The sequence below is a fragment of the Ictalurus punctatus genome, chromosome 4, assembly GCF_001660625.3.
Source record: "Ictalurus punctatus breed USDA103 chromosome 4, Coco_2.0, whole genome shotgun sequence".
Classification (NCBI taxonomy): domain Eukaryota; kingdom Metazoa; phylum Chordata; class Actinopteri; order Siluriformes; family Ictaluridae; genus Ictalurus; species Ictalurus punctatus.
This window is the reverse complement of record NC_071284.1, coordinates 28,249,120-28,273,420: the sequence shown is the minus strand read 5'-3', so window position 1 is coordinate 28,273,420 and position 24,301 is coordinate 28,249,120. Positions and strand designations below refer to the sequence as shown.

Here is a 24,301-nt window from a genome sequence, read left to right as displayed (position 1 = left end):
ATATGTACATAAAGTAAAAGTAAGAGACATTTCAAACATAGTTAAAGTCTCTTTCCGAACAGCCTACGTGCATGTCTTTACCGTGTCCCACTCCATTTTACCTGTATAATTAAAACATGTCAAAAATCTTATGTTAATGTGTGAATGCTTTTAAGCTCACATGCTTAGACTTCCTTTTCCATGAGTCCCACAGCATTCCTTCACTTTTTTTTTTTTTTTTTTCACATTACCACAAATCATAGCAGGCAGTTACATCATTTCCTGAAGAAAGTTCTCTCATTCATTTTTCTTCTTTTGCATGATAATGTGATGTTCACTGAAAAGGTCATGTTGAATTCAGCAAATTATGTACTGAAAAGTAAATTATATACTAAAAGTATATATAATTATACAAAATTATGAATTAAAAAAAAATTGACACGTACATAACGAGAAGGTCCTTAATGTCCTCATGCCATTAGTATGAATGCTAGTTGATCACATTTTGTAATATGCAGTTTGTAAGTATGGTTGCTCGTTGATCACAACTAATTCTATGCTAAAAACTTACTCCCAAAAACCTGTTACTTTCAACCATGTTACTTTTTTCTGAGAAAATTGTAGCCAGTATCAGCATATGATTAAGTGCAAGTTATACTGCAACTTTTCTTAGGTTCAATGTTGAAAAATGATATTTTCTCTTTAAAAGTGACCTATTATGCAAAATTTACTTTTACGTGGTGTTTGAACATAAATGTGTGTCGGCAGTGTGTGTACACAACCACTCTACAATGGTAAAAATCCACCCACTCCGTTTTTTTTTTTTTTTTTTTTTTTTAATTCCCCATTAATCATAAACAGGGTCTCAAAATGAGTCGTTTTCGTTTTCTCTAACACATTAGAACAGGCCCTGCCCATGACTGGTGACGGACTCTGCCCTATTAGCATAGATCCTTCCCTGAGTGAGCTGCACACAGTCCGCCATGTTCGCCATGCTGGAGCAGCTACAGTGATACAAAGAATGTCTCAGCTTTGTAAGTGTTGTAAGTGTTCTGTCGTTGGCTGAAAGAATGAACATAAACGTCTTCATGTACTCCTGGCATCAGACCCACTGTAGACGCAGTGAAGAAGTTTTATTTGTGAATGAAATGTGCTCCCAAAAAAGCGCTAAATTTGTGTACGTTTGTGCGAATTATTTTACACCAGACTGCTTTGTGAACGAGGGTCAATACAAAGTAGGATTTGCTAAAAAGTTTATTCTCAAGCTTGGATCAGTTCCAACTGTTCACGATCCAGCTTCATATCTAGAAGACGTAAATATGGCACTTTATATTTTGTGAATGTTTGCAAATCGCCTTTCCGATCGTGCTTGTTTACAGATTCCACGGCTAATGTGGCTAAAGCTATCATTGTCTCTAATTGTTCTCACAGAGACCAAGCTATGTCTAGTAACCTGAAAACAGGTTACTGTCTGTATAATTCATAACCGCACCTTTATTATGCACAATACAGTAAGGTGATTGTCTTTTTGAAATCTGTGTATGTTTTTTTGCAAATCATTTCGTATCCGAAGCACGAGCTGTAAAGCCCCTGCCCTCTTCAAGAAAGGGGGTGGGGAGCAGCAGCTCATTTGCATTTAAAGAGACACACAAAAACAGTGTGCTTTTGCTTCCACCCAAAAAGGGGCATTTACAGCATGGTATAATTGTGATTCGTGGGGTATTTTAAGCTGAAACTTCCAGACACATTCTGGGGACGCCTGAGACATATATTATATATTGCAAAAAGGTACATAATATGTCTCCTTTAAGGTAATTTTTTATTGAGAGTTGGCACCCCCACGGTGCCTTAGAGGTTAGCATGTTTGCCTTGCACCTCTGAGGTTGTGGATTCGAATCCCGCATCCCAGAGTGTGCACGGAGCTTGCAAGTTCTCCCTGTGCTTCAGGGGTTTTCTCTGGGTACTTCACTTTCCTCCAAGTCCACAGCATTGTAGACTGATTGGCATTTCCAAACTGTCCAAAGTGTATGAATGTGTGTGCGATTGTGCGATAAGTTAGCACCCCATCCAGGGTATCCCCCCACCTTGTGCCCCAAGTTCCCAGGGATAAGCTCCAGGCTCCCCTGTGACCTTGAGTAGGATAAGCGCTATAGGAATGGATGGAAGGATGGATGAAGTTTTCACCCCAAGTGTGAATTCACCCACGTAGACCAGTATATCAGAATAGTTCTTCAAGAAATCATCAAGGCATTTTCAGAAATCAGACTGAGCAGTACAGTGGTGTAGCCAATATCGTTGCTGCCTCGCAGCTCCAGTGTAACAAAGGGCACTCTAGAGGATAGTTAGTAGGATCCATGTGCAAAACCTTAATTAGAAATATAATTGCAAATACGGTCATTGTAGTCAAAGTGAATATCCAGATCATACACAAAACAGTCACTATTAAACACAGTTCAAATCACAATTCCAAGAATCAGGGTGATAACACAAGCAACTATAGCGACACAGTAATCAACTACAGATCAACACAAGGGAAAATCCAGAAACTCAGAAACAGGACGATCAGTGAACGTAACAATGACTCATAATTTACTAAAATAGGTAGCAAATTGTAAGGCTTTGAAATGAGCATGTCCATGTGGCTTAGGCTATGTCTCAATCAGCTCCTAGTTCAGTAGTCAGGGCAATGACCAAGGAGTCAACCATTTTAAGGCCTGTCTCAATCACAAAATCCTGCCGGTGCACTGGGACATTCGCTCCCTATAAAAATCCCACAATGCACACAAAAAACAGGGAGCATCGATGCTCACAATGTTCCCTTACTGGATATGACATGCTTTCTGAATGGTGGACAGACTCTTAGCCAACTTCCATTTACAAATGTAAGTAACTTGTTATCATTGTTATAGCTCACAAATGATTACTTATGTTAGTGGTTTTTAACTTTATTTGATGATCTATACTGTATACTCTACAGTTTTTTTTAATGATTTTTGTAAAAAATAATAATAAATCGACTAGCTAAGATCCCGCTTGATGTATAATGACAGAAATGCATGTAATTTAGTCAACAAATTTATATGATATATAAAATGGCAATATTTTTACGTTTTAATTTTTTACAATGTAAGTACCCAATATGTAGTAAGTCAGGGTCCTTACCAGTGCCTGAACTCATGGACACAATATACTGGTTCATGACCTAGGGAGCTAGGGAGCTGATTGAAACACACCCTTGAATAAGCAGCTAACAGGAAATTAAAATGCCACACGAAGAAGAACTAAAATTCGGGTGAGAGCGCCGTCCGGTGGCATGGTGTACGTTCTCCCTGTGTCTGAGTGGATTTCCTCCGGGTTCTTCGGTTTCCTCCCACCTCGCAAAAACATGCCAGTAGGCGACATGTCTCTTTGAAAATATGAGTGTGTTCCCACCTTGCATCCAGTTCCCAGGATAGACTCTGCATCCACCACCACTCTGATCAGGAACATCATGGTTTTCTTTTTCCTTCAAAAAATAGACCTGATTTTTACGGAGGCCCTGAACCGCAAGGTGTGAATTTTCTTTCTGCAATTCCCATATCATTATTTTGAACGCGGGTGGGAATTATTTTTTTCAATTGTTGTCATAATTTCGACTTACTAAGTCAAAATAACAAGAACCTAAGTCAAAATATCAACGCATTAAGACAAAATAACAACTTGGTTAGTCAAAATAATGACTTACCCAGTGGAAATAATGACTATAATGTAATAAAATGCGATTGAAAAAAAATTACGGGTATCCGTAGATTAACCGGCTAAACTCTGTACAATAAATTCTTAGTTTTATGTCTGAATTTCTTAATTATTCACTATATGCAACACTGCTTTCCGTAATGTCAGTTTTTAATGGATCCTACATTATTAAAAACATAACATTTTAATAGGCTTTGGTTTAATGTTTCAGACTGAGTTTTAAAACCTCTGAGTTGTAAGAACCTGTACAGCGCAGACTGCTCCACACATACACAGTTGTGTTGTTTCTCAGGATTCATATAAACCCAGCTCAGTGTATAAACGCAAGCTTCCTCTGCATATTGTCCGTGTGCTCGGCAGGAGACAACTGGGAACAGAGAACAGAACAGTACAGTACAATCGACAGTGTTGTCCAGTGTCCGGTAATACACTCTCAACCTCAGCAGTATAAGCAATGTGATCACTCCACTGGGAGATTAGTGCTATGTCAGGGATCTGTCTTCACATGTGTGAGTTAAACAGTGATCCAGATCCAGGTGTGGCAGTTACACGTTGTTATCGGAACTGTAAAAGAGCCTTGCGTATGCCACTGGCACGTACGGCTCTATAGCTGTGTGTCTGGAGCACCAAAATTACGGGAAAAGTGAAAACGTACAGGAAATGTTTCTATTCCTGTAGTCACACTGCTATTTTTGGCGCTATGATGCGGTCATTTGGAAGACAGAACAGAAGCAGGAGATATGTGTGTGTGTGTGTGTGTGTGTGTGTGTGTGTGTGTGTGTGTGTGTGTGTGTGTGTGTGTGTGTGCGCGTGTGTGAGTACCCGGCGGAAAAGTTTTTACTGGTTCCCCTGGGACAAGAAAAGACCACATATTTCAGGAATGTGTGCAGCCTTGTGTTTATAATTTAACACTTAACACAAGTAATAAAAAAAGAAAAGGATTGGGAAAGAACTTCATTATTTCAAGTAAACAGGATCCCATAATAATTTGTGCAATGTGCAGGTATGTAAGACAATATGGCACCTTGCCCTGCATATACACTGTGCCAAAAGTGGAACTTCAGCTGTGCAAACACTGACATCACTGTCCACAGAGTCATTTCACTTCCTAAACAATACTGCAGCCTTCAACAGACGTGCCCATGAACCACGATGCGGGATATCTAAAGAATATTTGCGCTCAGAATCTGGACTCTGTGTCCAGCAAATGTTGACACTAGACAAGGAATTTGTGTTTCAGCCTCCACGCAGCATTTCTCAGAAGTCCTCCTGAAACAGAAAAGAAACAGAAGAATCATGTTTGGAAAAGAAACTCTTTTGTCAACTCATTATACAACACATGCTTACTTGTAATGCAAGCAGCCTTAATTAGTTCATCCACTGATCAGCCATAACATTAAAGGTGAGGTGAATAACATTGATTATCTTGTTACAATGGCACCTGTCAAGGGGTGGGATATATTATACAGCAAGTGAACAATAAGTAACTCTCAAAGTTGATGTGTGAGAAGTTGGAAAAAGGGGCAAGTGTAAAGATCTGAGTGACTTTGGCAAGGACCAAATTGTGATGGCTAGATGACTGAGTCACAGCATCTCCAAAAACCGCAGGTCTTGTGGGGTTTTCCCGGTATGTAGTGGTTGGTACGTACCAGAAGCAGGTCCAGGAAAGGACAACTGGTGAACCGAAGGCTAGCCCATCTTGTCCGATCCCACAGAAGAGTTAGTGTAGCACAAATTGCTGAACAAGAAAAGAGAGAAAGGTATCAGTACACTCAGTGCATCGCAGGCACAGACCAGTCAGAGTGCCCATGTTGACTCCTGTCCACCACCGAAAGCACCTACAATGGACACATGAGCATCAGAACTGGACCATGGAATAATGGAAGAAGGTGGCCTGGTCTGACGAATTACGTTTTTCTTTACATCATGTGGACAGACGGGTGTGTGTGCGTCGCTTACCTGGGGAAGAAATGGCACCAGGATGCACTATGGGAAGAAGGCAAACTGGTGGAGGAAGTGTGATGCTCTGGGCAATGTTCTGCTGGGAACAGACCAAGTACACCCCTACATGACAACGGTATTTCCTAATGGCAGTGGCCTCTTTCAGCAAGATAATGCGCTCTGCTACACTGCTAAAATTGTTCAGAAAGTTTTGAGGAACATGACAAAGAGTTCAAGGTGTTGACTTGGCTTTCAAATTCCCGAAATCTCAATCCATCTATGGGGTTGACCATTTGACCATCTAGTAAATTTGACCATCTATGGGATGTGCTGGACAACCAAGTCTGATCCATGGAGGCCCCACCTCACAACTTACAGGACTTAAAGGATCTGCTGCTAACGTCTTGGTTCCAGATACCACAGCACACCTTCAGAGGTCTTGTGGAGTTCATGCCTCAACAGGTCAGAGCTGTTTTAGTGGCACAAGGTGGACCTACACAATATTAGACAGGTGGTTGTAATGCCATGGCTGAACGGTGTATGCTGTATAATGTTTATGGTAATACATAAGCAAATGTTAGCTAGTTTGCTAGTGTTTGGTTTCAATAAAATAATATTTTACCTATTGTTACCTAGCTTATGAAAAAACTTGACTGCTCTGCTAGTGCTGTAGAAGGAACATTAGCTAAACATTCAGCTAGCAACATTAGTGCAGTGACGATTCTGTTAGACAAACACACGTGTGTGTGCGCGTGTGTGGCAATAAGTGTGGAATGAGATTCCCGCTGAGGGATTTCTCTGCTTGGCTGCCAGAGCGTCACACTGTGGAAAAGACGAAATCCGTCTCTCACCCATAGTCTGACCTTCCTGTATAGGTCAATGCAGGCATACTGAAAAGACCTTCATGTGACTTATTTGTACTTATAAAATCTTTTAAAAATAACTCATGTACAGCTGTACAGCTATTTTTAGCATTAAACACACACACACACACACACACACACACACACACACACACACACACACACACGTGTGTGTGTGTTTGTCTAACAGAATCAGCACATCTTTATTTAGCAACATTAACTAAGCTTACACTGCACGAATGTTGCTAGTTAAACGTTTAGCTAATGTTACCTCGACAGCACTACAGGCTCTACAAGTTTTTTCATAATCTAGATAACAGTAGGTAAAATTTTATTTTATTGAAACCAAACACTAGCAAACTAGCTAACATTAACTAGCAAACAAGCTAACATTAGCCTATATATTACCATAAACATTATAGTATATGAGCTAATTAAAGCTCCTTGCATTACAAGTAAACACGTGTTGTATAATGGGTGGACAAATGAGTTTCTTTGCAAAACATGGGAATCTTCAAATTCCCTTTTTTTTTTAAACAGATAATGAGAGAATTAAAGAATGAAAGCTTTGATCTTACTTTATTTTAATTATTTTTTGATACAGGGCCCAGTTGGAAACTAGTGTTATCACTTCAGGCCACCAAACACCTGAATACCACATTTTGCTCAGTTGATCAATAGTCAGGCAACATTGCTTATTTGTAAAAGAACAGCCCATGTTGCATATAAAGAATTATGCCAAGTAAGCCTAAATGTTGAAATCTTTTTTTTTTTTATAGAAACGTAAAGGCTGCTCACAGAGCACTGAATTCAACCATGCAATTAGGCCTGAATATCTCTTCATACTTGACATCAAGGAACTCACATGGCTCTTTTAGCGACTGAACCTTTATGACTTTGCAGAAAAGGTTGCTGAATAAAGAACAAATACCTCATCACCTTAACATGCAGCAGTGAAGATTTGATTAGCTGTTTTCAGTGAATATGATACTAGCAAATGCCCATCCATTTCTACGGGGGTGGAACTAACATGGCAGAGCGCATGAACCGGGTGAGCCCAGGTGCTGACGCGACAGTATGGCTAATTGTTTATTCCGAAATGCAAAAGTGTGGATAATGGCACTTTCAGACAGATACATTACTCAATTTAATCTCTTTAGCTCATTCCTTCCGCCTTTTAGAAGCAGAGCATGAAAGTCAAATAAATATAGTTTTGTTTTTTTGTTTTTTTAAAAAAAAAGATACCTAATGCATTACAACTTTGCATTCAGCTTTTTCTCCTCATGAAATATTGTCATTTTGTGTGAATCTTGTGGAATTCTAAAATTCTGTTGAAATACTAATTACCTCCTTTGAGAACCCAGCGATTTCAAACAAATCATGCAATTTAACAGATAAAAGTCAGTGTTTGCTCTCTTTTCTAGATGTTGATGATTTAGTGGCAACTTGAACATTACCCCATTTAGTGCCATAGAGCTATTGTTGACCTAGTGGTCAAAATGGGTACTACAACACATGCTCAAGGAGAGGCCCCTTGGAGAAGAAATCATGCTGCCCCATGTTCAACTGACATGTGATAGCCTTTTATCATCCATCAGTTACTTGTGTCTAACAGTGCAGCAGCCAATAGCACAATGTTAATTTTCAAAACTAAAAATACTTAAAAACTACCCGAGAAGCAGAATGTCTCAGGAAAGATTAAATGGATTAACTACACACACAGTTGAGTGTGTCAGAGCCCAGGGCTTGAAATTAAAGAACATCATTGATGACTTTGCTAAATGAGTGAATGAGGAAATTACTGCTACTTGGTCATAGCTGTCATGTCATTATTTGCATATAATTCTGTGATTTATTATTATTATTTTTACTTTGAACTGAGGTAGCTGTAGCCATGCTTGTTTTCCTGCTTTTCTATGATAGTGTTGGATCATGTTAAGCAGTACTGAACTGTAAGAAAACAGCTTGGCGCTGTGTGACGTGAATTGGACAAATCTGAAAGCAAATCAGCCGACTTTCTGCAAGTCTTTAACCAGTTGCTCCTGGCTAAATGACATCAAAATATTCCTCACTAATGTCTCACTTTTGCTTTTTTTTGAGTCATGGAAGTTTTTTTTGCACTGACCTTTTTTCTACAGTACATGGACACAAACAGTACATCGCTCTGCTTCCCAATAATGCAGACACTGCACTTCTATACTCTTCTGAATCTTAATCTCACCATAAATGATGAGATTACCTTGTGATTTCAGTTGTTTTTTTTTAATTATGTTGCTGGTGATTTTTTTTTGGTCATCCAGTGCTTCAATATCCTCACGTTTAATGATTCCCAGCTGGATATTTCCAAATTTGGATAACCATCAGTTGGTTTCAGCATACCGCTCTTTTTTCATTCATTCACTGTTAAAAACTGTACCATGTTTTATATCATTTTTTTATTCTTTCTATCAAGGACTGTCAGCGGATTTTCCTGAATTAAAGAAATGGGAAAGCCAGCTAGCCCTAAAATAGAATTTGGCTCACGTTAACCTAGCAATCCTGAGTTCATACATTTTAGTACAGTTTTGTGGAGCAGTGTGTTTTATGATGTCCAATATCCAATTAGGTCCTAGCAACTCTGTCTGATCAGTGAGAAGTGAACATTGCACATTGGTATAACTGAGAGAACTGGTGTATTTGGTGTCTCGTGAAGAAATGCAATATATTTTCTAGGACAGATGGGACAATCCCAGGAAAATGGGTATAGATGGCAACCCTATTGGTAACTAATTATGATACTTGCTGACTAGTAAATCCAGTCCCAGCTGGAAACTCAGCTCTAGCCGGTCAACCTTATAAACACATTAAATACGCAAAAAGTGCATGTTTTACAAGAAGTGGTTTTTAATTATGACACAAAATAAAAGCTGATCACAACCAAGGTAGCAAACTGCTATTGGACCAATGTTTGGCCAACATTAGCTAATTCCATGGGGCCAACAATGGGCCAACCATTTGATTACAGGGCCAACAGGATTTCAGTCACCTTTGAATCCATTATATCAATGTTGGGCCAAGAGTCTAAATAACAAGATGACAATAAGCCAATTAATTTAAATCATTCCACTTTGGCAACATTGGGACAAAAGTCAGAATTCATACCGACAAAAATAAATAATCAGTTTAAGCACCTTGCTCATAATTAATTTCCATATAAATAAATAAGGCTAGAGAGCGACTTTTTTCTTTGTAGGGAAATAATAGATTGCCCTTGATTGCAGAGGAAATTGCATCATTCTTTAAATTTAAGCTCCCAACTTTAACACCACTGACTGAACTGTGATTTGCATTTTGTGATGGAACAGTATTTGGGAAGTGGAAGTTGAAGCACGGCCGCAATCACAAGGCCCGTTCATGGGTCATGTCAAAACAAAATAAATAAATAAAAGTTATCCTTGGCATGATCATTTTTCTTCACAAAAACACAATTTGTGTAAGAGCAGACCATGATAATGCTTCCAAGGCACTTTTCAGTTAATTCTGAAGTGCCTTGGAAGCATTGTCATGCTCTACGTATACATAGTCAGTTAGTTCACTGTTAGCCACCACAGACCACAAAGGTCCACCCACAAATTTGCAAAACCAATGCCAACTGGCTAAATTGACAGCAGATGTTCAGATGCTGCTACAGAATTAGACAGTAGAAATATGTAACACATGGGCCTGTCTGGCCAAGATCTTTTCAGGATAGTTTTTGATCCAGAAAGGAGGTGGAATTTGTCTCATTTCAAATCTAAGAAGCCTAAATGTTCTCTTAAAACAATTGCATCCAATCCATCTGATATACACCAAACAGCCACAGTTGGTTGTGACACATGTCAAAGGTGCTCTCATCCATTAACTGTTCACTTGTGGACATTTGTGACGTGACAACATGGAGTACATCATCTACCCTCATCAAATTCTACAGAATGAATTTTGCTTTATTGCAACCCATATGCTGTGTGGCGAGTTTGAGTCATCCTCATCAATAAAACAGAGTTATTATTAACACTTTCAGTGATTCTCAGTCTCAAAGTGTACTCAAGATGCCAACAAGTTCACTAGTTCACAAAGAAACTTCGCGGGCGTAAGTAGAATGGAAGGTTATGTTTTTAAATGTGATTCTCTGAATGAATAGAGGACCACGAGAAAATCATGGTCACAAACGATGATGGGAATGACGAAAAAGGCCAGAGGACAAACATGACATAGCAGAAACCTTTTATAGGCTGTACATGTGGGGTCATGGTCATGATGACAAGGTGTTGACTTTGCTAGCAAGGAAATGAGCAAATGGGAAAATTCTACAAATTCCAAAGAAAACTGCTCTGGTGGTCCTCAGTTATGGACCTGTGCTTACACTACATATGTAACCTTGTTTTCCTAACTAGTTCTTTTACTGATGTCCTAAATGGTCATACGTATAGAATATGTATAGAATATATGTTTGAATTAATAGACAATTATCTGTCACATATGAACTACATTAATACACTAATGTATAAGTAATGTTGAAAATGGGCTCAAATACTGCTTGTATTGAGGAGACCAGTAGAGCATATTTTAATATACAGATATACAGTAATTAATCTAATGTATGCCTATCTGTGGATGAAAAAAAAAAAAATCCGACAACTGCTGTGGTTCAAAAATGTTCAATTCTGTGTGAAAAGCACAGTTCAAAACTCCACTACTAAGAACAGTTATTTCATAATGAATCAAATCTAATGTAGTTTTTGCATACTACTGAGCATACATATATTGAACATGATTACATCATTCTCCAGTAACGAAGATAAAAAGTTTATGATTACTGGCTGACAGCGGTACAGACGATGACATCATGCAGACAGGAGTGTACTAACTGAGTCAATATCAAACATTAGTCTCAAGAGATAATAAAACTGTGTTCGAAGCAGATGAAGGTATACACGAGCAGACACAGTGTCAGGAGCATACACGTTATACTTTTAAAAATAACAACATAATGTACAGTATAAACAGAATATTCAGATATAGATTCATTTTCTATAGAGGATTTCACAGAATGATATTCAAACTCACTGACAATCAATTAAGTCAAATATATCAGCATCTATTACATTTGCGATATAAATTGATTTATCAATATATGTGGCAGTCCGGAAAAACCCATCAGTTGTCACTGTGGCTGAATTCTGGGAAAAGGATAAATATGAAGAAAAATACATTTTTGACCAAAATTGAGTTTTCTGCCAGTAACATACTTGGACGTTTCTACTCTTTCTCGCAGTACACTGGCCAGAATCGACTTTTCTGACATTTTCATCCAGTATAAACAAATTATTTTATTGCTACAAGTCTGTTATAAGATTAGTCAGGACACTGTTGATTTTCTGTGTGTAGAGTATCGTGACTCTGTGTTTAGCTGCTGGTGAGTAGGGGGATGGGAAACGGAAGGGGTATGACTCCCAGCTGGGCAAACAATTCACACCTCTCCACTATAACATTGCTACAGAGATAACGCACCACACAACTAAAGATTTTTTAATAGTAAAAAACTGTATATAACTGTGACAATAAAATTATAACATTTAAACCTATTAGGCTAGGTGAAAAAGAACTACTTTCATATGTAAGGGATAATCCACGTCTTGGTGTGCATTACATGATTTTAATGCAAAGATATATGCCTCCACATATATATACCATGGTCACTTGCCAGCACTGACAAGTTAAAACTATTATTAATGATCGCAGTGCACAATTTGACTGAAAGGCTAAAAATATATTTTCATTTTTGTTAGTTATTTTATATACAGGTCATTAGATCTAGAATTCTGCCTGCTCTAAATCATACACAGAGATAAAATAGTGCCATAAGATTACATTTATTTGAAGTTAAGCAATTAAAGTGCAATGCAACCAAATACTAACAAAGTGTATGTAAACCTTTGACCCACTGAAAATCTGATACAGTATATAAAAGCTGAAATCTCTTAGATATTCTTTTGAAATGGAAATGAAGTAGATACCCTAGTTAACTTAATACAGGAAATGTGTGGTAACATGGAATGTGTGCTGTTGTGAAAAACTGAGTTTGAACATCTTCAGCCAAGATGTATGTAAATGTTTGGCCTCAAATGTAAAAAAAACAAACAAAAAAACAAAAAAAAAACAACAAAAAAAAACACACAGACACCCTGGCTATTCTTTAAAGACTCCTGGGGTCCCCAGACCTCACTTAAAGAACCATTGATCTAAAGAGATTCAGGGTGTGAGATATACAGTACTCTATGGCCAAAAGTATGTGGACGTCAGATCATCACTACAATATGTTTTTTTTTTTTTTTTTTAACATCCCATTCCAGATTTAGTCCCCCATTGCTGTTATAATAAGCTCCACTCATCAGAGAAGGTTTTCTACTAGATTTTGCAGCATGGCTGTTGGGATATGTGTTCATACAGCAACAAGAACATTATTGAGGTCAGGTAATGATGTTGGGTAAGGAGGCCTGGGGTGCAATCAATGTTCCAGATCATCCCAAAGGTGTTCAGTGGGGTTGAGGTCAGGGCTCTGTGCAGGACATTCGAATTCTTCCAGTCCAAGCTTGGCAAATCTTGTCATCGTGGATCTCACGGCATCGTCATACTGGAACAGGTTCAAGCCTCTTAGGGAAGGGAAATTATAATGCTGCATTATACAAATACATTCTATAGAAATGTGTGCTTTGTGGTGTGATGGTCGGGTGTCCATAAACTTTTGGCCATATAGTGCATGCTGATTGAATGAATTGGCTTGAAATTCAGTTAAGGCTGTGGGTTTTCAGGAAAACCAAAACCACGCTGTGTATGATTTCCATTTCCACAAATTAGAAATATTTTTAACATGATCCATTAGCTTCATAGAAATTCACGTATGAACTCCGTATTTATTAATGTGTTTTGAGTCAGATTTAGATGATTCCAAGAACAGCCATATCAAAAGAATTACTGAGAATGGTTTTGAAACTGAAATTAAGTTCAGCTGTGAAAAAATAGCGTCAAGAAGGAGCCACATGTATGAGCAATGCTCGGTTCACAGGAAAAGAAATACTTTACACCTTCTTCTGTATTATATATATGTTTATTTCCACTGATCAGCTCATCTGAGTCTTTGTGTTGAGTGTGTGAAGGGCTGTAGTAGAAAATATTAAACACATGGTGAACGTCTAATTACATTAACAAAGGCCAGTTGTATTTTAGTTTTTACCTGAGAACAGCTGTATTACAGGAAACTTTATCAAAACTTTCATAACTCCGACTTGCTCATATGATCTTTTGGGAAATAACAATTTAAACACATCTGTTTCTCCTTTAAGATTAACGTTGTTGCCAACAGTTTACCAGTCGTCTCGTGATCAACATGGAGGAGACGAATCAAATTTCTAAACTGATCCCGAATAAGAAAACCTGACTAAGCAACTGCTTAAACTGACTACAAACTCAGTTTCACCTTCCTTCAATTAGTTTAAAATAACACTGTGTATCATTAGCTTCATTAGACTGATATTCAGGTTCTTGACACAAAAACCTCCTACACCTCCAAAAGCATTGTGAAAACAAGTGTATTTAACTGAATGTATAAATCATTGCTGATTGTTAAAAAGACAGATACAGACAATGCACCGAGTGACCTTTCAGTAATGCTGCTCTTTGTGTAGCAAAGGAGATGTACTCCATCTACTGGATGTTCTGTGACAGGTCAGACAAATGAACTCTGTGACACTAAGAAAAATATACTGCATACTGTATGATGTCTGAGATTTAAAAACGATATATACGCATAAACACTACCTAAAATTTGAATAAAGGTTCTCAATAAAATCGATAAAATCCATTTAGTCTCAAATCTGTAAAAAACCAGAACAACAAAAAGCCATTTTAGATATTAAATTTACAATAATAATTCACAGTACTGTAGATGACAGCATTATATTATATACATTGATCAGCCATAGCATTAAAACCACCTTCCTAATATTGTGTAGGTCCCCATTCTGCCGCCAAAACAGCATTACAAGACCTCTGAAGGTGTGCTGTGGTATCTGGTACCAAGATGTCAGCAGCAGATCCTTTAAGTCCTGTAAGTTGTGAGGTGGGGCTTCCATGGATCGGACTTGATTGTCCAGCACATCCCACAGATGCTCGATCTGATTGAGATCAAGGGAATTTGGATCCCAAATCAACACCTTCAACACTTTGTCATGTTCCTCAAACAGTTCCTGAACAATGTTTGCAGTGTTGCAGGGCACATTATCCTGCTGAAAGAGGCCACTGCCGTTAGGGAATACCGTTGTCATGAAGGGGTGCACTGTACTTGGTCTGCAACAATGTTTAGGTAGGTGGTACGTATCAAAGTAACATCCACATGAATGCCAGGACCCAATTTTGTCCAGCAGAACATTCCCCAGAGCATCACACTTCCTCCACCAGTTTGCCTTCTTCCCATAGTGCATCCTGGTACCATCTCTTCCCCAGGCAAATGACACACACACACACACACACACACACACACACACACACACCAACGGCCATCCACATGATGTAAAAGAAAACATGATACATCAGACCAGGCCACCTTCTTCCATTGCTCCATGGGCACTCTGAATGGTCTGCAGCTACACAGCCCCGCTGCAAACTGTGATGCACTGTGTTGTACATTTTTAGTACAGAAATTTTGCTGCGTACTAACCACATACTGGGAACACCCCACAAGTCCTGCCGTTTTAGAGATTCTCTGACCCAGTCATCTAGCCATCACAATTTGGCTCTTGTCTAAGTTGCTCAGATCCTTACGCTTGTACATTTGTCCTTCTTCCAACACTTCAAATTTGAGAACTGACTGTTCACTTGCTGCCTAATATATCTCACCCCTTGACAGGTGTCATTGTAATGAGATAATCAATGTTATTCACTTAACCTGTCAGTTATTTTAATATTATGGCTGATTGGTGTATATTTTATAACTCCAATTCCGAAAAAGTTGGGACAGTATGGAAAATGCAAAAAAAAAACAAACAAACAAACAAAAAGGAGTCATTTCACCATGTGAAAATTCAATTCACCCTGTACTATAAAATGAAAACACATTATTAACACATTATTTGATGTTTTACTTTGTGTATTTAATTTATTTTTGAAAATATACACTCAGTGATGACTGCAACTCACTCCAAAAAAGTTGTGACAGTCGACTGTTTACCGTTGTGTGACACCACCTTTTCTTTTAATAACACTTATTAAGCATTTGGTGACTGAAGACACCAGTTGTTTAGTTTAGAAGCGGAATGTTTCCCCATTCATCTGTTATGCATTTCTTCAGCTGTGCAACTGTACGGGGCCTTTTTTGCCTTGTTTTGCGCGTTATAATGCGCCACACATTCTCAATTCAGAGACAGGTCGGGACTGCAGGCAGGCCATGCTAACACTCTTATGCAACCATGTGCTTGTAATCCAGGCAGAATGTGGTTTGGCCTTGTCCTGCTGGAAAATGCAGGGAGGTGCCTGGAAAAGACAACATCTGGATATGTTGCTCCAAAATGTGTACATATCTTTCTGTATTAATGCTGCCCTCACATATGTGCAATTACCCATGCCATGGGCACTGACACACCCCCATACCATGACAGACGCTGGCTTTTGGACCTGATGCTGATAACAGCTTGGATGGTCCTTTTCCTCTTTGGCCCGGAGAACCCAACGGCTGTTTTGTCCAAAAGCTATTTGAAATGTTTACTGGTTGGACCAAAAAACACAATTCCACTGTGCTACTGCGTTTCAGGACAATGTTGATGTATGGCTTCTGCTTTGCATTGTAAAGCCTTAACTTGCATCTGTGGATGCAGTGGCGAATGGTGTTGACTGACAAAGGTTTACCAAAGTATTCTCAAGCCCATGTCAGGATCTCCATTACAGACTCATGACGGTTTTTAAGACAGTGACGTCTGAGGGATCGGAGATCACACGCATTCAGAAGTGGTTTTCAGCCTTGCCCTTTACGCACCGAGATTTGACCGGATTCCTTGAATCTTTTAATTATGTTGTGCACCGTAGAAGGTGAAATGGCCAAAATCCTACCAAGTTGTCATTGGGGAATTTTTTCTCAAAGTGTTGGATTATTCGTTGATGCATCTGTTGGCAGATCGGCGATCCTCGACCCATCCTTGCTCTTGAAGGAGTAGGCCATTTTTTGGAGGTTCCTTATGTACTATGATTAGACGATTGCCTCACCTGTTTCACATCACATTCTTATTTCAACTTGTCCCATCGCGATTAGTCCTAAATTACCTCTGTCCCAACTTTTTGGAACAGTTTGTATGTATTCCAAATAGCATCTTAATAGGATTCAAAACAGTGTTACAATGAATGCAGACTTTAATACACTGAAAAGGCACAATTAGCATCACATATATAAATAAACTTTTTACATTTTACATTTTACATTTTTCCTACATTATTCCTTTTGAATGTCCATGGAATAAAATAAAATATTAGATGCCACAAGTGTACCTTCTGCCTTCATTTACACATTTCAATGGCTATGTAATATGAAACAATGTACATCCTCCAGCGTTATCCTTTTCAGGGTCACGGGGAACCTGGAGCCTATCCCAGGGAGCATCGGGCACAAGGCAGGATACACCCTGGACAGGGTGCCAATCCATCGCAGGGCACAATCACATACACATTCACACACCCATTCATACACTACGGACACTTTGGACATGCCAATCAACCTACCATGCATGTCTTGGGACTGGGGGAGGAAACTGGAGTACCGCAGCATGAGAACATGCAAACTCTGCACACACAGGGCCACAGTGGGAATTGAACCCCTGACCCTGGAGGTGTGAGGCGAACATGCTAACCCCTCAGCCACCGTGCGCCCCATGTGAAGCAATGTGATGATATAAAATTAAAAATATCCATATATGGCCATGGCCTTTGTTTCGACTCAGGACAGCTGTTATTTGCTGCTATGTGGACGCTGTACACAACAATGCTTCACCTTTGCATGTTTGCTGAGAATAAGCTAATGGTTGAGAGGCAGGAATTTGGCCAATAGTTGCTGCAAGCCTTTTATAATCAACCAGTTGGTGTGTTGGAAGGTGGGAAATACAGAGAGAGGTTGAAGCAATGCAAATATGCGTACACATGATGCAGTATTAGACCATAAGTACATCATAATGAAACTAAAACAGAATCGAGTACAATTTCTCAAATTTAGACACTTTTTTTAAGGTCCGGGAAAAAGAGGACGTATGGTCACCCTAACAATTTTCTCTTTCTCTTTCTCATTTGTAAGTCGCTTGGATAAAAGCGTCTGCTAAGTGAATAAATGTAAATGTAAATGTAATGTAACAAAAGCATTTCAGAGAACAATTTATGTTAATTTCTACCAAATTAACTTTGCACAAAATTAATTTGCGCAAGCACCAGGAGGTTGCTCATGTGAGTCACGACTGGCGAGAGAGAACCAGAACTATAATCAAGCAGCTGTCTATACTGTGTTCTGTCAAAAGTTTCATTTCTTTGGTTTTAAATGAAAAAAAAAATTGTAATCCTGATAGTCTTACCATTTTTTTTTTATTTATTTTTTTTTTTTCACAAAATGTACCTGCAATCTGATTCCTTTGTTTTTTGACATAATTTTAACAGATTACAGTTACCATTTTTTTGTATCCTGATTACGTAACGCCATTACATGTATTCCGTTTCTACACAAGCCTGGTGATAATAGGAACTAATTTGTCTCATATACATTCCACAACATTACATGTACTACTATAAACTGTTAAAGAGCATGACATGTTGTTTATTAATAAATACAAATTGCAATCATTGCCTAATTGCTGTGGTACACAAGGAAAAAGACACGTCTGGGACATCATGTTACTGGAAAATAATCAACATCAAGGTAGTAAGAGTATCTCTCATGCTTTGTGTCGGGCCACATCACACCACCCCACCATTAATTATTTTCCTATTACAGTATGCTCTGTAGTATGTTATACTCTATTATTCTGTATTTAATTCATTTAGGCGTTCAATTGCAAGAGGAATAAAGAAAATATGCTGAGGTTCAATTTGGGATTAGGAAACCCTCTCCATTTCAGTATGAGTGTTTATGGTTTCCTCTATTATACATTAAGATTTAAATGTTCAGAATCTTTATAAATGTGATTTATAGATTTCACAGATGTTCCTTTATTTCTCACAAGTAACATAAATGGTCAAATTTTGTATGATGTTTTCGATTACAGGATACACACACATTTCATCTTTAAAATTCTGGAATAAAATATTTTACATAAATGGTGAAGCAGAGATTATCTTTTGTCATGAAAACACAATTGGAGATGCCGTTATTGGCTTCAAAAGTATAGTTCAAAATAGAGAAAATATGTATTTAACTAAAAACAGTGCGACAATGGACAAGGATTTTGCTGTCCTATTATCCTGAGTCTGAGAGATGAGGAGTGTGTGTTGTTTGGACCCCCCACACATACTTTTTGGGGTAAGGGCTTCCTGGCTACTCAGTTACAGAACAGCAAGCCCAGACCGCAAAAAGATATGTGAAGGGCATAAGCAGAGGAGAGATGTGAGGATATGCACAGATCTTTCACAAGTCCACATCGGATCTGAAAAATAGAAAGCATGCTTACAGTTACTTCATCTGTTACTCTGCATGTTCTGTGTTTCTTGGCATTACAGGCTTTTGAATGCATCAATATGCTGACAAGTAACTAGTTAGGAGGACTGCACAATATTTCTCTTGTTAGTTGGTTTTGCAATATTGTCCATTGTTGTCTGTGCTGACAGTTGGCAGAAGGCTGACGTATAATAAATCCTTAATGATTTCTCTGATACTTCTTCTGAAGAAATGATCGCGCAACCATGGGGGCATTAACTACAGTATATGCAGGTAATTTGCATGCTCTTGATTGGAACATCCAGGAAATGGACTTAAGCAGGTGCGTAACCCATCTCTTAATATGTGTAACATTACCCATGTAAATGCTAATCATGAAATCATGAACATTTTATGAGCAGCTAAATGTTGTGATGAATTAAATCATTCATGCGAGCCAACAATTATAAATCATTTTGGTCAAAATACTGCAGGCCGATATTTAACCATGTTTCGTTTCACCAATATGTTATAATAATGCAAGGTATAGTGATATAGTGTTATGTACTGTAGTACATTATCCAATAAAATAGCAATAGAAAAGTGTTTGCATCACCAGGATTTGAACTCACAGGATTTGATCTCATGAAAAAAAAGCCTCATCCATTCAAGCCCAAGAGTGCATAATTAACCATGTTTGCTGGATTGGAAGAAAGCCATTACTCTCTCCACTGTTAATCAGACTGTGTGAGTCTCATATATGCAAAAGAGGGTAGACAGTGCTTTCGTCCAAGTGTGTTTGGCCTCTCTGTGGTGTAGCATGAGCATCCGTTTGAAAATATTCGGTGACTGGCTTCACGGGTCTCAGAGGAAGCACATGCTAGCCCTCACCCTTCCTGGTTGGTAGCTATTGTGTGGGAAGTGGCAAATGACCAATTTGTTGGGGGAGGGAATGAGATATCAAAATCCAACAAAACACCTTTTAAGAAATGCATATTACTTGACTATATGGAAAGGTAATGAACAAAGGTTATTACATAGAGTTGCATTGTGATGATCAGTTTTGCTTCAAATTATATTATGGGAATTTTTTCTTCCTTAGAAGCTTTGCATAGATATCTGTGGGTCTCTTGATAAACTGAAATGAGCGGTAGTAGAGTGTGCATTCTGATATCATTTTTTTAAAGAATTAATAGTATTTTAATGAAACTATGAAACTAATGAGAAATCAGGTTCGCGTTCAAGCAAAAGTCTGAAACACAGAGGTTTCAAATCAGAAATGCTTTTTTTTTTATGAAAGATAGCAGACTACCATCCATCAATAGCAACAAGTAATATGTTAGATATTCAAATTGATCAAGGAAGACAAATTGTATAAATTGATTGTCTAAATATTAGTACATATCCACTAATATTTCACAAAACACAAAGCCCAGCTTATATGAATATGAATATGATTTAAAAGTGCTGTATGTAAGGTTTTAAAATGGTTTTTGGAAGATAGAAACATGGAACTCTATGTATTAAAGAAATGGATCTGTAAACCTGAATGATGTGACTGATTGTAGTACCATTTATAATACGTCATTGGATCAGGAGTGCATCTTTCGTTGACAGAGCCAAAACATCTCAGGGTTATAAGGTCTGATTTGATTAGAAACTCCAGTAAAACATGTTTGAAGTAGCTAATTAAGCGAGTGTTAATGTTAATGTTCACTTTTCCATATAGTGTCATTCCTATATGGAATGACCCCCACACACAAGAGGCTGTGATCTGACAATGTAGTAAAAAATAGACTACAAATGGGACTACCATATACTGTTAAAAAAAAGTGTTAATGTGGGAAACCTGAAAGATTTTTTTTAAATATAGAACCATGGAACAGCGGTTCTTATTTAGTGGAATCCCTTTTAAAGTTAAGAAATCTTATCCATTCTTTCAAGTCTTTCTATATTCTTTATATTTTTCATTTTCTGATTCACCACTCTTTAATGTAGCATTTTTGTTTCTGTATATTTAACAGTATAACTATGTATGCATGTGATGAATGTGGTCAATTTGCTTTAATACGAAATATCATTGCACATCTACAGTATTCCACAGAGTGGTGTATTAAGTTTTCATATCATAATGTAGACAACCACTCATAAACAGATAAATAAATAATAAACCATTAAATAAAAAGAGAGAAAAACAGAGTGCATGTCTGTCTGATAGAGGCAGACATGCACATCTGAACTGTTCCCTGATGAACCTAAAACGTGTGCTTTTGCATATTGCATATTTTACTACAACTGCAGGGGCGTTCCTTTAGAAGTGAATGATTGATTGTTGAGAACGTGTTATAAGTCATACTTTCTGGGTGCGCCTACTTTTCCAGCCTGCTTCCTTCCAGAAGTATCTGTTGTTATTGATGTATTTATTTATGTATTTATTCATTTGTGTACAGACTGATCAGTATGAAAATTGTTACTGCATTACTTTTTTGTTGCATTTATTTCAGAAACTCAGCTAACATCTCAGGTGACAACTCTAAGCTAGTAGTGAACATGTGATGGATCAGTGTTATTGTGTCATTAAATGTAACAGCCAATCATGTTTCAGCATGCAAATACAGGCCATGCAACACTGGTATACCAGTGGTTATGGGCATTTCTAATATGCTTATTAATGAAATCTGAATTTCTTTTGTCCACTTTTCTGCTGTATAAGTCTTTTGATTTATTTTATTTTATGTTTTTGGTAGAACAGCTATATTTCCAACATCAAATTTATGTGTGTGTTTGTTGTATCTTTAATGGATATAACAAATATTAAAAATAGTACTTGACTCATTGTCAGTTAACAGTGTGGGATTAAAGTATTGTTCATATTTCTAATAATGGATTGAATATATATAATTGAATATGAATATATTGACTATGAAAATAAGTTTAAGACATAGGACTATTTATACTATATCTATTACCATTAAGGTTTCTTTGGACTTTCCCTCTGTGGGAACCTTTAAAGGTTTTATGTTGAACCCTATAATTACACTACAATCTGCAATTAGAACCTTTTTAGGCATTTAATTCTTGAGGATATGTATATGTATATGTTTACAGCCATCTGCATGTAAAGGAGATTGCTGTAACAATTCTTATAAATATATAAAACATAAGACATACAAGGAGATTTTAATGTACTCATAATGTATTCTGTCCACAAAAAAACTTAGTTTATCAATCTGGTTTCATTAGTATTTATGACAGTGTTTGTAACATAATAGTTTCTCCTCAGAGCTCAGTTATCTAAATAGGAAGAATTCTCTCTTTGAGGTGTAGTTGAATGATAATAGAAATAATAATAAGATCATGTAGACTGGATGTAATCAGAATGTAATTTTGATGAAATAATCGTGGTTCATGGTGGATGGTGAATCACATTATTATATATATTTTTTTCTTCTGAAATGGTGGCTCTAGTTTGGATGATTTCTTATTCTATTTTACATCACACATCCATGAGTGTAAATGTGAATCATTTCTAATTAAAGAATTTTACGAACACAGAAACATTCAGGTTTGGTTGTTTTTAAAGATGTTCATGTCTTCTAGCATAAGCATCATTAATTAACGTGAGGAACATGGACTGGATCGGTACTAGACGTTGGTTTAGAACGACAGGTTTCACTCGGACAGGTGCACCGTATGAAGAGCGATGAGATGATCCTGCACTGAAGGAGACTGTAGGCCCATAATGATGTAATTAACACATGGATAACACTCATTCAGGAAGGATTCCCAGATGTGATTAGGCCTGTTTAAGGTTCAATAATTTGTTCAGTGATTATTTTGACTTTTACAGAATGTAGATCTATAAAAACAATTTTAAAACAGTAGCACAGCTAATGGTGTTAATGATCAATCTGTGGATATATGATCTCGCGTGTGTGTGTGTGTGTGTGTGTGTGTGTGTGCGTGTGTAGCATGGCGCGGGGAACTGTCCGTGGTGCTGAACCCTCACGCGCGTCGGTAACGCCCTACACCTCAAAGCATGGAGGGGAGAAAAATGATGAAATGTGTATATTTGAGAAAAACAACTGAATGAAACACATCATATCACATCATCACATTACATATTGACAATTTATGACATATGCACACACACACACACACACACACACACACACACACACACACACACACACACACACTAAATGTGACTCAGTTTGTGCACAACATTTTTTACAACATTTGTGCTCCTCTCCTGGGTGCACGCAATGTGAAATGTGCACGCACGCATTTGCGCATTTTGTGCATCTTATATGCAAAAAAAGAAAAAAGAAAAAGAAAGAAAGAAAGAAAGAAAAGAAAAGAAAAAAAAGAATCAAGGTTTCATGAAAGTGAGCACAGTATTGCCCAGCAACAGATATCTTCAGGACGCACTGCTGAGGGAAATAAATAAATAAACAAACAAACAAACAAATAAATAAATAAACCAACCAACCAACCAACCAACCAACCATCATATTCAGCTGCTGATTTCAAAGTCGATGAATTTTATATGAATGCTTCAATCTTAAAATGGCTCACATATTAAGTTAAGTCAAGACATGGCCCATTTCACCTTTCAGTCAGTGAGCTGGTCACTCATAATGCCCATCACGTGCACAGTCCACTTTCAAACACTCCAATGGCATTTTATTACACATAGTCCATTACGCTGCTGATTTACTGCTTAACAATATTATGAAGTAAAAAATGCACGACTAACACTGATGCTGATGAAAACTGTTTTTTTTTTTTAATTTTTTTTTAAATATATAGATACAAATTACATCCAAACTTTACCATGTTTTGCATAATAATAATAATAATAATAATAATAATAATAATAATAATAATAATAATAATAATAATGTGAAGTCAGGATCCAGGTGTGTGTGTGTGTGAGTGTATGTTTTATTTATTTATTATTATTATTTTTACCTTTGACATTGTGAAGACGGTTGCCTGAGTGTTTCTCGGTAGAAAAGCACGAGCCGTTCAAACGTGAATAAATCTCGATGGCAAGAGCCGCATCTCCGCATATCATCAGAGCTCATCACCGGGCGTCACGTAAATG

At 37.6% G+C, this 24,301-nt stretch overlaps 1 long non-coding RNA gene across 1 annotated transcript; it reads left to right on the top strand.

Moving 5' to 3' along the window:
* Positions 1-1,944: 1,944 nt before the first annotated feature.
* LOC108263958 (uncharacterized) lies at positions 1,945-23,314 on the top strand. The gene is made up of 3 exons (XR_001812298.3): positions 1,945-2,861; positions 19,442-19,534; positions 21,696-23,314. It is a non-coding gene; the product is annotated as an uncharacterized LOC108263958 (long non-coding RNA).
* The last annotated feature ends 987 nt before the right edge of the window (positions 23,315-24,301 follow it).